Raw genomic sequence first — 18912 nt, 5'->3', positions numbered from 1 at the left:
ACATAAATGTAACGGTGTGACGGTGGCGGCTAATATGTAGTGAAGGGCCCTCGCATGAAGCTACATGTAATATGATCCGCTCTAAAATGTTTGCGTTTGATAACAGACGTGCGTTATGAATAAACATGTAAACATGTGGACCTCAGATTGTGTTGCTCATGCTCAGTGTAAAACATGACACTTCTGAAGTTTGTACTTTAATCCTCGAGCTTTACTATCAATCATAATGTATTCATTTAAGCTAGAATCACCCTCTCACTAAGTCTCTATTATTCTCTTCTTAAATTTTCATCTAAAAATCACTTTTTACGCAGGCATATTATGAATATATTTTTAATCTGTTGTGGTAATAAAACATCCTGAGCATCTCCCTGCCGAGCCTCTCCCCTCCATTGTGAATAGAGCAGTGAAGTGTCACTAATGTGGCTCTATTCATTGGTCTGCAGGCCTGAGTTTTGTCACAGACCTCCTCCTCCTCCTCCTCCTCCTCCTCCTCCTCCTCCTCCTCTGTGCTCCTCTGTCCCTCTCTCTGCTGTCGTCCTGTTGCTCCTCTAAAGCTGCTGGCTGATAAAACGCCTTCAGGTCACCTGCTTTCTGAAAGGTGAATCTGTCTTTGAAGAATCTTAGCTTCATGCTGCAGAAGGCCTGGAAGATACAGCTCACTTCTGTATTATAATAATAATAATGATAATAATATTAAACTGTCACCCAGGTCTAGATTGCACCTATATGGGAAAATTAACAGGCACCACAGTGAAGGCACATGGACCAGGAACAAGAACTCTAAAGGTGCTTCCATAAACGGCGAACTGATGTTTAAATTTTTGCCGATAGCTGAGGAGGAAAGCCGCCTATAAGTAGTGTCACTTTACTGAAATTTTGATATCATACGTTAAAAAATATCATATAAAATACAATTTTTGATACAAAAAAAAAAACGACATTGAGGGCATTAAAATTATTGTTGTTATTATTTTTTTAAGAATAATATCACAAAGCTATAACATGACGTAAACTTTTCTTTACTTGTTTAGTATCAGAGAACAGCAGAATGACTGCAGAGTGCATAAACAATCAGAGCCAGAGTGTGAAAGTGCAGCTGGTTATGGTGTATCGATACTGCAGAAAAATGAGTATTGCAACAGATTCAAATATTCAGAGTCAGTATGTATGCTAGATCGGAGTTTTTGCTACCCATATCTCAGTGCATCTTATTTCATGATCAGTTCATGTAGTAGATTTCAGTCACGCCTTTTAAATCTGCAACATTTTCTGCATGAATTAACTACTTGTGCAACTTTTCCGAAAAGGTTCATTATTTTTCATGACATCTTAGTAATTTTTAGGATGTTAGTGCAGCTAATTCAGACAATATGCTTCATGTTCCGATTTACTGCTGAACACTACACTGTTTCCAAGTGTCTGAGATCATTTCAAATCAGATGTGGAAAAAAGTGATCATTTACAGTAAGTTGATCCTTAAACTGTTTCCTATTAGAGGTACGTTTGAAACAAGTTCACACAATCAGAACAGAAATAGGTAGATATTGATGTTATCTATGCAGAATACTGCAGATCAACATCTCTGAACTGATTGATATGTCTCATACCCCGAGGTTTGACATGTCTTTGCTCTTCAAAGCATCTTTTGGGACATTTCTTTGTTTTTACGCAAAGGTGCCACATGGATCTGTTTGAATCTAAACTTTAAGCGTTGAGCAGACAATATTTTTTTAATTTTATTTTATTTTTTTTACAGTAGTTGGATCCTTGAAAGATTAGTAACGAGTATTTGTAACAAAACCAAAAATGACTCATCATGGTTAAGAAATTAGGAAAAATAAACAAATTTAAAATCAGACAAACATTTTGACATCTATCTCGATAACACTGGATGTGGTTACTTGTGTTCATATATTTTATTTATTTATCTCTTATTCCGTTTATTCTTTTTACAGTAAGGCACCCCCCGAGATGCTAATTGCATCCGTTAGCATCGACCTCCACTGACCATTTAAGTGAATTAGCCGCGTCCCTGTCAGCGCCTGTGAAAGGGTCACTCCTCGTCCAATTACTGGCTCCACCTCGTTAACTCCTTCCACGCCAGGCCTCTGCCATTTTTTTATTTAACATGAGCTTAATTATGCTAATGAGCTTAAGCATGCAAATGGCCCGGGCTCTTTCATCCTAAACTGTAGGCTCAACAGCTATTTAAAGAGGTTTTAATTCCTGTTTGACACTGATTAATTTTGTGTTAAGTGACCTCAGCTGAGAAGAAGAAGCCTCTGAGAGATTTTCTTGCTTCCTGGTTTCATCTCGACACACGATTGGTAGCTATGTGTAGGGTAGGTTTCAAATAGGTATAAAAAGTACAGAATTGTACCATGTGGCTGAAAATAAACTCAAAAATCGGATCTTTCTGACATTTTTGCAGCTGTTAAAAATGCCTCAGCAGCTCAGCGGTCACTCAGTAAAAAGGGTTTTTATTTACCGAAAACAATCTCTGTGCGACTCTTCACTCTGTGTCTTGTGATTTAAACAGATGTCTTCTTTAAGGATGCTGCTGAAAGCTTTTTCTTCCCTGTCAATCTGGGGGTTGAATTCTTCATACATTCACACAACTGGAGCCGGAGTATCCCATGAATAAATTACAGCGTTTCATAATTGATTGAGAGAAAAGATGCAGATGTGACAATAGTTGGCAAAACGGCCCGGCGGCTAATTGAAAACATTCTTGAAGGGGTTCCAGATGTAGTTGTCATTTCTTTTTTTTTTCTGTTGCACCTCAGGAAATCTCATTATGGTTATTTTTTTTCCATCAGTAAAGTGCAGATTCAAGTATTCATCTCCAAGACTTTGATTCACTTGTCTCTCCCTCTCATTTGTCTTGCCTCGTCCACGCCATCTTTAAAGAAGACGCCTATTTTACCACCTATTTTATCAATATGTCATTTATCATTATAATAGATGTATCTGTTGTTAATGACGATAGTTTATAAAACAGCTTATTAACCTTAATGACAGTGTGATCTTTTACAATTGATAGGTTGTCTCACCTTCAATTATACTGAGTAATGATGATACAGATTTAATTAATGCTTAAGTGCTCTAATGGCTTTTTTCATGGCTGTACAGCAGCTCGCCACTGCGGCTCCACTGGGGGTTCCCTTTATTGTTTATTGTTTATTTATGTTATTGTTCGCAGATATTGACTCTGAGGCCGTCTGTGAATGAGGTTGGAGAAGTACAGGGCACAAATTTGATTACATGTAGGAATAGTGCTGCACATGCAATTAATATGCAAATTAAAGAAAATCATGTCATGGCAAATGACAGAAAAACTATTAGTTGAATTAAACCGGAGCATACTGTGATGATCTACTCTCATCAGATAAAATCTCCCAGCCCCCAAACACATAAAACCAGCATAGAAGTGTGGTAACAAAAAAAAAAAAAAACTAAACAAAAGTATCTGTGTTCCTGAGTCGTCCCTTCACTTCTCTGCGGTCCGTCTGTCTGTTTATCTGTGTCTGAGCGAATGCCTCGAAAGCGCCGTTCAATCCCACTGTTTGGGAGCACAGATGCACATTCAGTCCTGTGTTCTCTGCAGTCTTAATAGTGTTAACCCGTCAGCTGTCCCCAAACTGAGGACACAAGCGTCTCCAGTGTTTTCGCCGCTAAGCCGGATTTTCACTCTTTCTCGCCGAGCAAGTAGCCAACACAAGTTCCACTCGCTTCTGCCCGACTTCCACTGAAAAATCATCCTTCTTTTCTCTCTCTGTGCTCTCCTGCTGACTGCTGGTGTCTCTCACAAAAGGAACTCCAGATGTGTGGTTTTTTTTAGTTCCTTATTCTAAAAGAAAATGTAAAGCCTTTTTATTTTATTTTAGGTTGCATAAAAAAAGCATTTTTCAGGCAATCTAAGCCAGAACAAGGAAAAACTTAATATTCTTAGCATTTCTTAATGGTAAAAACACCCACAGGTTTCCAACTCACAGGGTTCCATGTCCATTTTTTTCTTCAACTTGAAGAGCACCTTAAGGTTCCTGGACTGCATTTGAGACAAGTCAGGCACCTGGCATCTTCTTTTTTTGTGATGTGCATTTGGAGGACATTTTTTAGCTTTTAAATGTTTTGGATTTATGTGTATTTGCGCTGCCTTTGGGGCATTTGCAGCTCACATAAATATGGCTGGCTATTAAACTTCAAAAATGTGTTGGTACCGACTAAAATGTGCCTTTTCAAGCAAGTTAAAATTGTGGAGCACCGACATTTTGGCATGGAGCGGTAATCTTGTTTGAATAGTCTTTGATCAAATGGTGCCTGATTTAAGTCTGATTTTTTTTGGCAAAGTTCTTGCGTGGCTGCTCCTCTTTAGACAACAGTAAACATTTAAAACTTAGAAGGATGGATTATTTATATAAAATATGTTTGTGTTTAATAAAAACTACTGTTCTCTGCCAAAATGCAGGTATCCTTTCGGCACAAAATTTCAAATGATATTTTACCTATCAAGCATTTCTTTCTTCTTCACATATGATGATGTATAGTCGTTTTTCAATCACAGGAGCCTGAGCATAATCATTTGTTTAGTGTGATGAAACTTTGCCTCACACAGAATTCTTTACCTACTTTCTCATGTCTCCTTTTATTGCACACTGTCACAACTTTCAGTTTCGTCTCTTTCACCCTCTCTCCCTCCTTCCCCTGCCTGCCCCTCTTCTTCCTCCTCCGCTGTACATCTTTTCCCTCCTTCTCTCTCGCCGCCTTTGTCTGCTGCCTTGGTGTCTGACTTTGTCCTCCTCTGCGTCTCTAACATTCCCTCTCCATCTCCATCCCTCTCTGTCCGTTCACATCGGGACGAGGGGTGCTGGGCGCCTCTGACAGTGCTCCTAATTAAGACGTAAAACTGTGGGCAGCAGGTTTCTGAAGGTTACACTGTCTATACCGCAGGAAGTGATAAAGAATGGAGTCACTGATGACATGTGACGTTTTCACCAAGGATGATGCAAACCGCTGCTAATGAAGCCGGGGCTATGGAGGAGAAAGCGAAGGGGACAGGGGGCCTCTGTGTGTGTGTGTGTGTGTGTGTGTGTGTGTCTGTGTGTGTGTGCAGGTTTAGCTCCAGAGGCCTTTGGGATTTCAGGGCAGAATATTTGAGTCAATTAGACAGATCGAGTACGTGAGAGTTGCTGCCCTGCACTTCGACTGATAGGTCCATTCTCTGGTACAGTAGATCTGATGGTCCTGCTGTCCACTGCTCTGATGATGTAAGATCATTCTTATGGCTGGGTGATGATTCAGTCTTATCATTTATGGACTTTCAGTGGGGTCATATCATGATGGTGTGATTCATATTTTACAAAATGCAGTTTTTCAGATCTTTAATTCCAAGTAAATTTGTCAGAGAAGTTGCAAAACAAACAGTTATGAAACTGCATGTGTAACGCGTTCATTTGCATTCATATACATATTGTGATATGTATTGATAATAGCCCAACTAATATTGTGAAAAGAGAGTATTGAGTCCTGTTGTATGTAAATGCTTCATCAGAACTTTACACTCATTTACTTTTGGACACATTTAGACAGGTTTCTTTATTTTTCACTATTGCATTTAACAATTCGGCTTATTTTGTTAAATGAAAAACCAGATTTTGACCTGACAAAGAGCCGACTGGGAAGGAAATGTTTGTCAGTTTATACAGATACATCTGTGGGTTGGAGGCACTGTGATGGAGTTACTCTTTTCATTCGTGCAAATTTACAAACCTTTTGCACCTACATGTCAAACATCTGAAATGAAAAAAGCATGACCATGATAAAGATTTTTTTTTTTTTTAAGTAGGATAGGGTGTCATTTAAAATGTTCAATAACAGATGAAAGTTTTGGAAGAGATGCAAAAAAAAAAGCTTTCTAATACCTTAGTGTCAGTAATATTAACGTGTTTAAGTTTTTTTTTAAATAATTTTTCGAAAATGTGTTTTGTTTTTAAACAAAACAGTCACTTCTTAAAACACTCCCTTTCTCAGCATGAGATTTTCACAGTTCAATAACTGTCTCAAAAATATCACAGTATCATGGTATTACACAGTTATTGTTATTATTATTATCATTACAATGACCCTTAAAGGAATAGTAAAACAAACATGGGTTTTGGATTGAACAAACCCTTAATTATAATTAAAACTTGAAACCGTTTATGTTATGAAAGTATGTGTAAAAAAAATCTGTAGACCTGCAAGGATTAGTCAACTAATTGCTTAGTTGATCGACACAAGAATAATTCCCATCTATTGTGTTAATCGATTAATCGTTGTTGCTTTCAGCCTCTCAGATATGATGATTTCCTGCTTTTCTCTGTCTTATATTAAACTGAATATCTGGGTTTTGGACTGACAACACAAGACATTTGAAGACATCACCTTGGACTTTGAGAAACGGGGTCGCACATACTTTACCTTTTTCTGACATTTTATAGACCAAACGATTAATGTAGAAAATAATATGCAAATTAATCAATGATTAAAAAATACGTATTATCAGAAAGGTAGATTTTCTTATCAGTTGCTCAGTCCAATTTATCAGTGTATTTTTCTGGTGTTTACACATTTAAAGAATGTAGAATGTAGAATGTAAGCATCATCTGTCAAAAATTGAGCTCTCCGCTCAAAAGTTCAGCTTTGATTGAGTGAATTTATTTGATGATTAAAACACATATAACACCACACTGCAGTCAATAAATATACTACAGATCGGTAAGATGTAAACACACTAAGACCCAAAGGCTTATTTCCACTGGGGTCCTTTAAGTTTTGAGCAGAGAGCTCAACCTGTGCAGGTGTTACACAACATAACAGTAATATCTGTGAATTTGGGAAATTCAGTATTGTCTGGTCGGTCTTAGATAAGTGTGTGCTGTCAGGACAGAATAGAGACGTTGTGGTTAAAACATTTCGCCAGTGATTTAGTTTCCTTTTGCAAACAACAAACAAACATTTAGATTTAAGACACACCTATTGTCATTCTGTATTCTGTTTTATTTTTGTTTGCAAGGTAAAATCTTTGAATTATTAAGTGACCCAGAAAAGCATTAGTGCTCTAACCATTCAGGGAAAAAAGAACAGTTTAGTCACAATCATTTCAGCTAGATAAAGATTAAATTAAACTGCATTTCAACACACTCCCACCCAGACACTACATTGGTGTCATATTCCATCACCGCTGTACGTAGTCTAGTCTGCTGGCATGCGATGAAGGCCCAAGCATCTGCAGTGAATGTATGAAACCTGTACGCTGTAAAATATAAAAGCTGAAGCACAAGTCAAGCTGCATTTTCCAACAGCGATGTGAAAGAGAAATTGAACTGAAAAGCGAATGCATAAAACATGACAGCTGGCGTTCTCCTTCAAAGGAAATAATCTTGACACACTGTGTTGAAAAGCGCATAATAAAAGACTAGAGGATGAGGCGTCGCTGATTAGCATGCATGTCACCCTAACAGTACAGCTTGACTCCCCAAAAAACTTGGAAACTTGCAACAAAATGCTCTCGGCCAGTTAATGTAACATCATATGTGGGTCCTCCTGGTGAAATCTCCTCTGAGACTCGCATTGTGCACATAGTAATGAATTACATGGCCACCAACCTCGCCATTAGGAAAACAGCAGTTCTATTAGCCTTTTTAATGCCGTGCGGTGGAGAACGGAGCCGCTCCACACTGCTGAATAATTACACTTAATACTGAGTGTTTGAGATGAGGCTTCAGGCAACTGTGAATGTCTGTAGTTCCCAACATATGCAAATAAATTAACATAATGCAGATCGCACTCAGATTTGTGCTCATGGCAGCAGCAGAAGTTGAAACGAGTGTTGACCCACTGCAGAGCTCCAAAACCTGCTTAATTAAACAGTGCAATCAGTGTTACTGCAGGGCTTTGAATCATGAAAAGAGCAGCGGCAGAAACTTCTTTTTCACGTGTGGAAGTTGATATTTGGAGATTTTGAGTTGCTGCTATAGATCGACTGATTTATCAGAGATAAGAGCTTATTATAGACGTGTCTGTATTGTCCTATACGTTGGCAGATATGCAAAAAAAAAAAAGTGTTATCTGGCCCAAATTTGAGTTTTTTCAAAGCAAACCAAGAGAGCTAGAGAATGCTTTTGTTATTAATTAATTTGTTTATTTTTTTCTATTTTTTTTCAATTGATCAAATGGCAAATGATAGGTATCTCTCCACACCGATTACAACAATAGGTGTGGGATTTATTGACAATTTACTATTTTTTCCTCCTTTTTTATTGATTTTTTAATTGCAAAAATGTGAAGACACACACATGCATAAATTAACATAAAAACAACATCATTGACTGAAAACAACAGCAAATTGGAGGTTAGGAACACAAAATTGATTTAGTAATTGTTTCTGCACTACAGCAGATAGTTTGATAAGTCACATCAGGAAAAGTACATGTACACGGTTCAACAAAAAGGATTTACTCATTGCACAGTGCAGTGTCAGGCTAGTAAATCTAGCAACTCACTTGCAAGTGGAAAAATGACTTAAACCTGATGGTGGACGTAGCTAAGGAGTGAGCTGTCTGACTCTTTTGTCATCTCTGTTGAGAGTTGCACATGCGCACTACCAAGGAAATGGTGGCAGGTGGCGGAGACATAGTTTAGTTGGATGGCGGTAGAGGACATGGATGAAACTCCAACTATGTGTTGCGCTGTTTGCAGCAAATTTGAGAGCAAGGCGAATAAAATGTGGTAGTTTTTCAAAGGCATGTCAAGTGTCTTAAAACGTAGCCATAACAAGAGTCACCAGCATCTCACTAGCATGGCAGCTGTTTAATTAATAATTAAAGAATTTGCACCACTGGGCAAGTGAAATAAAACTAATAATGTTGAACCCTGTAGTGTTTTATTAAAGTCTATGTGTGACGGTAACTGACAGGCGGAACTCTTAATGAGTTCATTTGTTTTGAGTTTTTGAGATGTGGTCTGGAAAACTGATTAGTCGATCCAATCAGAGCTGATCAGATCCAATTGATGGATGAGAGGAGCAGCTGCTGCAAAGGCTAACTTTGAGACCCAGTGCAATGAGAGGTGAAGTTTCACTTTCACTGTGCCGGTGTTCTGCTGCTCCGCCTGTGCCCAGAGTCAGAGAGTGTGGTGCTAGAAGGTATATATTTTTTAGGGTTACTGCGAATGAACAGTCCAGCTCCAACAATAGGAAATCAAAATGTGGCAGCAGATGTTTTAATCATGGTGGGCCACCACAAATTAATGTATGTGTGGGAAACCCTGCCCTGATGTGCAATAAGACTGCTCACAGTCAGTGAGTGATTTGTTGAAATGCCTAAAACAACCTCTGTGTACAGTGTATTAACCTCACTAAAATCCAGTAGCTGGATTTTGACTTGTCTGTCAGGAGCAAAACTGGAAGTAGCGTGGTGTATTTATTATTATTAGCGTTGCAAAATCTCTGGGGACAAGGTTGACACCATAATAGATCATTAGAACCACACGTGCCCAATGTGGCTGCACACTGAGCTGAAAAGCTCAACAGCAACCAACTCTTCTTCTTTACCAGGCTCTACTCAATATTTTAGTAAAGAGGAAGCAAAGCAATTTTTAAAATATACCCGAGTGTTTACCAATCACAATAACTTGTAGCCACATTCCACAAGTTGCCTCCTTTTGCTGTTCAAACACACCTCTGCACATGAAACGCTGCCATTTGCTCGTAGCAGAATAATGTTTGTCTGTTGATTCCACATTTCCAAAGGGAGAAAAACAAAATCAGACACATTGGAAAGTGAGAACAGATTTTTTGCGTATATCTGAAAGTAGAAAGTCGAGGTGAGAAAGGCTCCCATCACCTGAGAAATTACATGGCGGCTAGTTGATGTATTAAGTTGACACTGATCTGGAGAGGATCCGAGCGTGATTATTGACAGACAGGAGTACTACTTCCTTCCAGTCGTCCAGGATCACTGTGAGTGCTGCATGGAAACGTGAGGAAAGTATGGAGCTTTGACAAGGAGATGTAAACAAAAAGCTTTTGTACTTTCACAGAAAATGTACATTTATTCTTGATTTGGCACAAAGAATCCTAAACCTCAGACAACCTGTCATTTTGCAGGTGCTATAATTTATACACTTCACTTCAAAGCTACATTCCTTCCTCTCCTTGCTTTTAAGGCACGCTGATTCTATGGACATACATTCAGAGAATGTTTTTATCTCACATTAATCATGCATAAATATTTCACAATAGTATTTGTTCCAGTTTTTATTCCTAATCCAGCAGTTCGGAGCAGGTGTTGTGCAAGTACAGGATACAAAAGAGTACTGTCCAGGTGTTCTGGAAGATTTCAGTGTCCCAGATGATGTTGTCAAAAGTATAAATTTATTGATATAAATTGAACTGAATATTTGAAACTGTTTCAATACTAATTTTCGGCAATATCAATACATCAGTACCAGCTGCTCTTTCTTGCTCACTCTTATTGTTAATGTTTACTACAGTCATTCAGCTGTTCTCTGCTACCAGCCAAGGAAAGACAATTTGTTGTTGTCATGTTATATTTATCTTTTAATAATTATCTTTCAATGTCCATTTTCCCTGTGGAATCAACCATAGTATCAGTTATCCATATTTTTTATTGTATTGTATCAAAGTTAGAAATCCCAGTATTGTGAAAACACTAGTCCCAAAGACGTGGGAGAAATTCAAATATTATCTGTGTTGCTTCAAAACAATGGATAGACAGGATATTTAACCAATGACATCATCAAGGCATGTAGATTTTAACGTATTCTCACAGAATGCTTTGTATGATATCCTACGAATTGGCGCCCCACAAATGACTTTACATCCTTAACATATAGGAACATAATTTAGAGTTTAGGTTAAGGCAAGTTAAGTTACTGTGGTTACATCAAGGAAAAGATACATGGCAAGGATGTACTTTAAAATGACTCAAAGTTCCGAGCATGTGACTTTAGGGGAAAGTCTCGGGGGAATGTCCAGGTTTTTGTGACCAATCCACCACCCCAACCTTCCTCCTTACAAGACCACTGGTCACGTGATTGCAGCCTTCCAAAATATGTGGAATATGTACGAATTTGGGTGGATTACTTTTTGTAGGAAAACATACAATTTATGTGAGAAGCTTGAATAATTTATAATATTTTTTTATTGAAAAGTAGGCTAATTTTGCCCATACATAATATTCCAAATAAAATAAGTCAGTCAACTGACATGCATAATAATACTGTTTGAAACTTGAAAAATAGATGTTATACTAGCCTACGTTTGTTGGGGCAGCACTTAAACAGAATTTCCTGTGTCCTAATTGAATACACAATCTGAACTTTTGTTTGATGCCCTGTTTCTATGAATTTCTGTCATTTGTTTTGTAAGCACCACAATGGATGAGGGATTTGTGAAGTTGAAGTGAAGTGTTATCAATATGATATCTGCTCATTTCCCTACAAAAACCTAAATAAGATGGCAGGTGGCTGGAAGCTGATCCCCGGGGAGCTGAAAGGTTCTGTTAAATGAACATCACTAATAACAACGTACTGCTGTTAGCAGGTTTTCTGTTAAGAAAGTTTAATTGTACGAAGTAAGCAAGTACTCATACATAATTTAAGTGGTCATGTCTCCACTCAAATCCCGATCACACAACTGATAGGTACAGGGTTTGTTTATGTGTGTAAGAGAAGTGCATATTTAACAGATTATATGTGGAGTTCCAATGTTACGTGTTCCAATAGTTGCGATAGTTGGACACAGTGTAATGCTCGATTTATGCTCCACACATCCATTAGGGTTGCAAGTGTCCACGCAGCCAAAGTGATGTCACACCATCGGACATGGCCCTTTGCAGTGGTCCAGTGTGGGGAGTTTGGCCAGTCCGTGCACATCGGACATGTGGATGGGGATGGGCAGAGAAAATGGAGAAATTATGCTGTAGATGTGGGTTTTCGATAAACTGCCCCCTACAGTTTGGCAGAATATCAGTTTGCTGCAAGGAGGAACTCACACAGAGTGTAAAAGATCCTCATCCGCCTTTCTTCATCACTCTTCAGCATCTTCTCATGTCCATGCAGCAAATATAACTGCAGCTTTAGGCCTGTGTATTCTAAAATGAATTATTTTCACTGGACATTATGACCATAGATTTAAAGGTGTTGGACTTCAATAGATTTTCCAGAAAATAATGTTAATATTGTCCAATAATGTCCAGTCTTTCTCAGAGGAATTTGCATCTCCTTTATAATAAAGCATTTAACCATAGAGTGAAAACACTGTCTGCAGTACGAGTTAAGAATAAAAGATGGAGGATAAATGCACGCAGTTGGACTTGCACGGAGGATGTCAGTGTACACGCAGTACAGTTTTCTACCCATGGCTTCTAAGCTGGTAAATCTCACCCTCAAACACGACCGCAGTGCCGCAGCTCGACAATTCTCACTAGTTCATTGGTGTGAGCATCTGAGCCCAATGTGAACTCCAGCCCAAATGTGACACACTGGCTCTGGCCATATGCAAGCTTTTCACCCCTCCTCCCTGCACTGATACTGGTGTTGTGAGTACACGAGTCATGACTGTTGGCTGTGGCAACACTCTGACTCACATAACCCCTCACAAAAGATCTGGCCCAGCTCCTTCAGCCCAGGCCAAGCCAGGCCGTCTCTGCGTAAGACTCTAATTGATTTGATGGACTTGTGCGCCGTTCACACCCCTTCCCCAAACAAACAGTCCGCCCAAGATTTGTCTCCATTGAGACAAAGAGGCAGTGCCCACCCTCCTCTCGCAAAGCAGCACTGTGCGAGTGCCTGAGAGGGCAGCGTCGGCCTGCCAAACTTGTTAGTTTCACTGCTGGGCCTCGGGGAAGGTTTGAGCATGCTGTGCGACGATTCATCATACTGCAAATCAAGACTCCCTCCCCCATTCTTCTACCAACTCCCAGGTCAACCAGAGTTGACTCAAGTTCACAGTCGTCGTTTCCATGATCGTAGCCAAGAGCGTTGACTAAGGACAGTCATGAGAACGGCGGTGCAGCTTCAGAGGGCGGTCCCTTAAAAAAGCAGATGTGTTATTTATATCCAGATTGATTTAGATGTAGCTCACTCCAAGACCTCCGCTAAGCGTGCGGCACCCTGTGGCTTTCTTAAAGATACACTCCCTTATTTTGAACTAACACAGTTTTGTCTCACAGCATCAACAGTGAGCTCCAAATGGATTTTGGAGAGATTATTGTGTACTATAAAAATCTAAAACATCAGGAGGGCCTTTTTTTTTTTTTTTACCAAACAAAGAACAGTAACAGCCCCAGGATCAAAACTCAGCAAGTAAAACAGCAACTTAGAGTCCATTTTCAGGTTGTTTTTCTGATTCAAGCTCATAAAAATAACCACAAAGATGAAGCCAATAAGACCAACATGAGAGTGAAATGAAACCACCCAGAAACCAAAACCAGAGGTATGGTCTTGTTGTCAAAATGCAGGCGAGTTCCTATAAAGGGGACTCTGGTACCTGAAAGGCAGTGGACTGAGTCCACAGCTGTCCGGCTGAAGTGAGAATGGCTCCATCAGCTGAGAGGATGGAGGTTAGTGTGTCACGATAGTAGACATGTTTAGCAGGAAACAATGAGTATAAGAGTCTAACTTAAGATAGAAGTGAGGAAGTAGGGCTATTTTAATCCAAACTAAAGATCTCCAGTCAGCCTGCAGCTATATGCAGAGTTTGCCTCCTTGTTTTGTCACAGCAGCTGCACATAGACTGTACGAATGAGTCTCTCAGGTTCCCACCATCTAAAGCCCTATTCAGACGAGACTACTACTACCTGTGGACTGCTGGTAACTTGTAATAATTGCAGATGTCGTCTGTGATCTTAATCTAATGGGAATCTGCCATGTCTGTATTAGGGCTGCCACTAACGATTATTTTCGTTGTCGACTAATCTGTCGATTATTTCTTCGATTAGTCGACTAATCATTTCATCGAAAAATGTGTTAAAATGTTGAAAAATGTCAATCTGTCTCGCCCAAACCCCAAAATTACATCACCTAATGTCTTGTTTCATACTGACGCCAAAGGGTTTTAGTTCACTGTCATGGGAGAGTGTGTAAAGCTGCCAATATCTGAACATAAGAAGCTGCAATAAGAGTATTTTGGGGTACTTTTATAGTACTTTTCTATGAAAAATGACTCAAACCGATTAGTCGACTACTGAAATAGTCACCGATTATTTTAATAGTCGATTAGTCATCGATTAGTTGACTAATCGTGGCAGCCCTAGTCTGTATTTAATAATTCACCAACCATATTTCGCCAAACACACAGAGGTCATGATAATATTAATCTTAATAATAATATAATATTAGCACTAGCATTTCGGTTGCTGGAGGGTCATCTTGCTACACAACAGTGAGACATATTTGCAGAAGAAGCAGAATTGAATCAACGAGAAGAGCAAAATCTCAAAAGATGATGTGATGGTTTACGTGACAGTGTGTGGCAGAATCAGTCCTGTGTCTTTAACACTGTACATCATTGCAAGTGGTGCTGTACAGTTTTTGTGTTGTGCAGAGTGAAGTTAAAATGCCTGTGCACATCATATGCAGGGGTATAATGTCAGCAAAGCCCATATCTCCATATATCCGGTGCAAAAATACCCCACAAAACACAGACATGGGGGTCCTGAGGTAATACTAGTCCCTTGCAAAGCTGAATCGAGAACAGCGGACAAAGTTAGCAGCTTCTTTGTGAAGGAAGAGGAACGTGTAGCAGCTGAAGAGCTCGATATTGTTCTGAGGAAAAACTAGATGGCAGCCATCTCTGCCAAGTCAGTCTGCAGCCGATTGCGACACAAAAGTAGACAAGGCATGAAACCTTTTTAGGGTTTCAGGGTTAGAGTTTTTCTGTGGGTAACTTGAATCTGTGTTCTAATTTTTACAGGCAACATTAGAGTCGCAATGCATCTGTCTCCACATGCTGGGGCGACTGTAACAGTTGCAGCCCTACCCTAGCCCCACCCTAAAGGGTGAAATGTTTCAGGGGAGCCCGTTGAAAGTCAGAGATTAAATTGATTAGTTGGAGACCCCTCAGTTGACTGACATTGCTCCAAATTGAGTCATTGACCAAAACGTCCTCAGATCTTCCTGCGGAGTGAGCATTGTTGACTTTCATGCTACTCTTTGGTGCAAACAGCGGTGGACGTGATGCAGCAGCACAAAGTAGGAGAAAGTTTACACTGTAAGACTCCGAGACAGCGTTATCGTCTCTCCTCTGCTTGGATGATGTGAATTTACAGCTCACAAATAATTAATACGAAACACTTTCTGGCTTTTGTTTGTTATCTAGTGTCGGCATGAAATGTTGTTGCACATTTCCGATCCATCGTTAGCGCCATTAGTTTGTTTAGTGTATTACTAAATGCCACGTCACATTGAATGTCCCGCTGAGACCTGTGAGAATCGTAGAATAATCATTGAAATTTTATGTTATGGAAGCACATTGGCCCAAAATCTCAATATTGACTGGTGCATTATAAAAACCTGGGGTACCTTGCCTTAAAAATGTTGTGCTCATGTCGTCCTCCAGGCTTATTCTGTCTCATGAAATGTGCAAACATGGAGAGAGGTATGCTAGGATGCAGTCTTGAGGCATAAAGAACATTTAATCAGTAAAGGAAACATGTAAAAGAGAAGACACCCAACAGACATGTATACGCTTTGATCATGTACACAGATGATATGAAGATAATTCAGTTTTGCAAATTTCCATTAGTTTAGTGCAGCAGCAGACATAAAAACTGTGATCTCATCAGTTTATAGTTTGTCTTGTGCATTGATTTATCACGTTACATTGATATTTAATGACTTGTGCTGCCTTTACTCAGTTGTCTGAAGGTGTGTGAGCTCTGTATGTGTGTGTTTGGTAAACTGCCTGTTGTCGGTCCACCCAGTGTGTGTTGCTGCTCATGTCTTCACTGCTCAGGTCACATTAACCCAGTTCTCACAGTTTGTAGCCCATGTTTAAAAAAAAAACACACACACACACACACCCACACACACACACACACACAACACCTCCCTGTTGTCAGCGTGGCTTCAGGCTCCTTCACGCTGTTATATTTCCAGCATCGCTGGCCGATGATCACGTTATTTACTGCTTGTATTAACATGCGGCTTGATAAGCATATTTTCCTCAGTAGAGCTAACAAGATGCTTTATCACCGAGCCTTTCCACCCGGCGTAGCAGGCCGCCGCCGCTCGCTCATGTTTCCACCCGCGTAGTTTACTGCCTCGTAAATAACAACTTTTTTCCTGTTGAGATTTAAAGCTGGAGTTTTTGCTGTAAAATCAGATTTAACTTTGAACATGAAGACAGATTTGGGCTGTGAGTTATGAACACAGAACCTTTAGTGTAAATCAGCTTTGAGCTCTGCTAAATAAGCAGAACAGCTTTGAAATATACAGCACGAGTTAATATTCAAAATGCTTAAAAAAAATCAAATGTGTAAAGCTAAGGCATTAAAATTGTGTCTTTTACTTGAAACTTGTGCTTTATTAACTTTTAATTTATTTTTTTTCTGATGGATCGGTCAAGTAATGTAAATTTTAAGATTTTTCACACTGATATCAAAATGTGAGTAAAACTTAGTGGATGTTAACGGCTTATTTCACATGCACATATTTGCAAATCTCACATTCTGGGTTTAAACCTGGAAAAAAACATCAGTTTATTGCAGAACAAGAATAAACAGGAGTTATCATAATTATCACAAGACAAAATAACCGAGAAGAAAACCTTAAATAACCCAAATGATTCAGACTAATTGATGAAATAATTTAAAAACGACTTGATGTGTTTCAGAAGTAACTTTCCTGTCTGTCAGAGCCGAACACTAATAAGGCAGCTACAGATGTTCATGTCCTGGCAAAGATGAAATAAACCACAATTGTCAGAGAAACTAATAATAACTAATTCATCAACCCGCAACGCAATTATCTCCTTTGTGCCTTTGATTAGACACAATTTCCCATTAATTCTTTTGTTTTACCTTTTCTGTAATTGTAGTTAATCATGTCAACTGCAGGAAAGCGTTGCATGTTTTTGGCAGTGCACGTCGGCGCGTCATTAGCTGCAAATCTGCATCTTTAATTTGTTGATTAACTCTTAAAAGAGAAGCGAGGGTTGTGATCTCTCTCCCGCTAATTGCGTCTGAAGGATCAATGATTCAGTAATGATACAAATATGAGATGTTGCTTTTTTAGATTTGGGAAACAGAAAATCGTTTTTGTTTTTTTAAGGAATCACTTGTACAAAAAAAAGATATGAATATTCATTGCAAATCAAATCCAGTGGAACAATTAAAAACTATTTACACACATGAAAGAGACACACACAAATCACCATCCTCTTTTTTTTTTTTTCTCGCGCTTGCTCCAGATTCATTTCAGGTCAGGGTCGACCCAGACCAGCCTTCCCTTTCACCTCTCGACCGGGCGCATCGCCAAACCCATTTCCTCCTGCATTAGTCTCATCAGGGACTTTAATATGTGCCACCCTGTAGGAGGGGAGCCTCCCTGGCACGTGCACAACACACACACAAAACACACCGCCCCGTCTTGACAGCTCACTCCAATTACTGGCCCTCCCTGTCGCATGGCCTGCATCTCCGCTAAGAGCAGATCACATGTGACCCCGTCCAGCATGCCGCTGGTGGAGGGGGAAGAGGGGGAACCACGCAGCGAACAGGAGCAGCGACACACACCCACTCGCACATTTACACACACTGGAGGGACACTCTCCAAAAAGCGAGGCCAATCAAAGAGCTCCATTCCAAAAGGAGATCTTCAGCACTTGAAAATATATATCTGCTCACTCTGACAAAAAACACGACTGGCATCAAAGTAAAGCACATTGCTGCTAATGAGTCATCTTAAAACCTTTGTTTACTAATAGGTTTTTGAAGATTGAATCATCTGTGCTTTTGAAATATTGACAGATGAATTTAAGGCAACAAAGTTTAGACCAAATGGATTTTCAGCATATTTATTTTTGGGAAGAAACAGTTTGTTTTTTGAATGATTAATATTTAAAGGCTGTCTGAGTGAAGATGCAGACAGTACGCGCTGCTGCTAGTAAAGGTCCTGTGATAAAAACTGTGTACAACAGTTACAAATGAGACAGTTAGACACGGCTCAGTTTACTGAAAAATTCAAATGATATATTAAATGTTTTGTCACATCAGAAATGAGACTGGAAACCTGAAATTTATTGTCAAGTCTCCAGTAGGGCTGCAACAAACATTGTTTTCATTCTTGATGAATCTAATAGTTGTCTGGTCTAAAAAATGTCACAAAATTGTAAAAATGTCAGTGTTTTCCAAAGCCCAAGATGACGTCCTAAAATGTTTTGTTGACAACTCAAATATATTCAGTTTACTGTCACATAGGAGTAAAGAAACCAGAAGATAAAATAAAATAACATTTAAGGAGCTGAAATCAGAGAATTAGAATCAGATTTTCGCAAAACAAAAAAAGAAGTTACCCAAACCAATTATGCGAGTAATTTTTTGATCTATAAAATAGTAAACAAACAAAAAAAAAAAAAAATGCGGATCAGTGTTTCCCAAAGCCCAAGATAACATTCTCAAATGTCTACCTTTGTGCACAGCCCAAAGATATTCAGTTTACTGTCATAGAGAAGTAAAGAAACCAGAAAATGTTCAGGATTTTGACTCTGTTTTCATAAAAATAAATAAATCAATAAATAAAAATACCAACACTGATATATCGACTTGTTTTTGGTCAGAAAATTTTCACATTTAAGAAGCTGAAATCAGAGATTTTTTATTTTATTTTATTGTTTTCTTAAAAAAT

The 18912-nt window shown here is 39.1% G+C and overlaps 1 protein-coding gene across 1 annotated transcript in view; it reads left to right on the top strand.

The window, feature by feature from the left end:
* The window catches only part of antxr2a (ANTXR cell adhesion molecule 2a), a 115928-nt gene that overhangs the window by 81778 nt on the left and 15238 nt on the right, over nt 1-18912 (top strand). The gene's annotated exons all lie outside the window — the stretch shown is intronic.

This window comes from Epinephelus lanceolatus, chromosome 9 (genome assembly GCF_041903045.1).
Source record: "Epinephelus lanceolatus isolate andai-2023 chromosome 9, ASM4190304v1, whole genome shotgun sequence".
Lineage (NCBI taxonomy): Eukaryota > Metazoa > Chordata > Actinopteri > Perciformes > Serranidae > Epinephelus > Epinephelus lanceolatus.
This window is presented reverse-complemented; position numbering and strand designations above follow the sequence as displayed.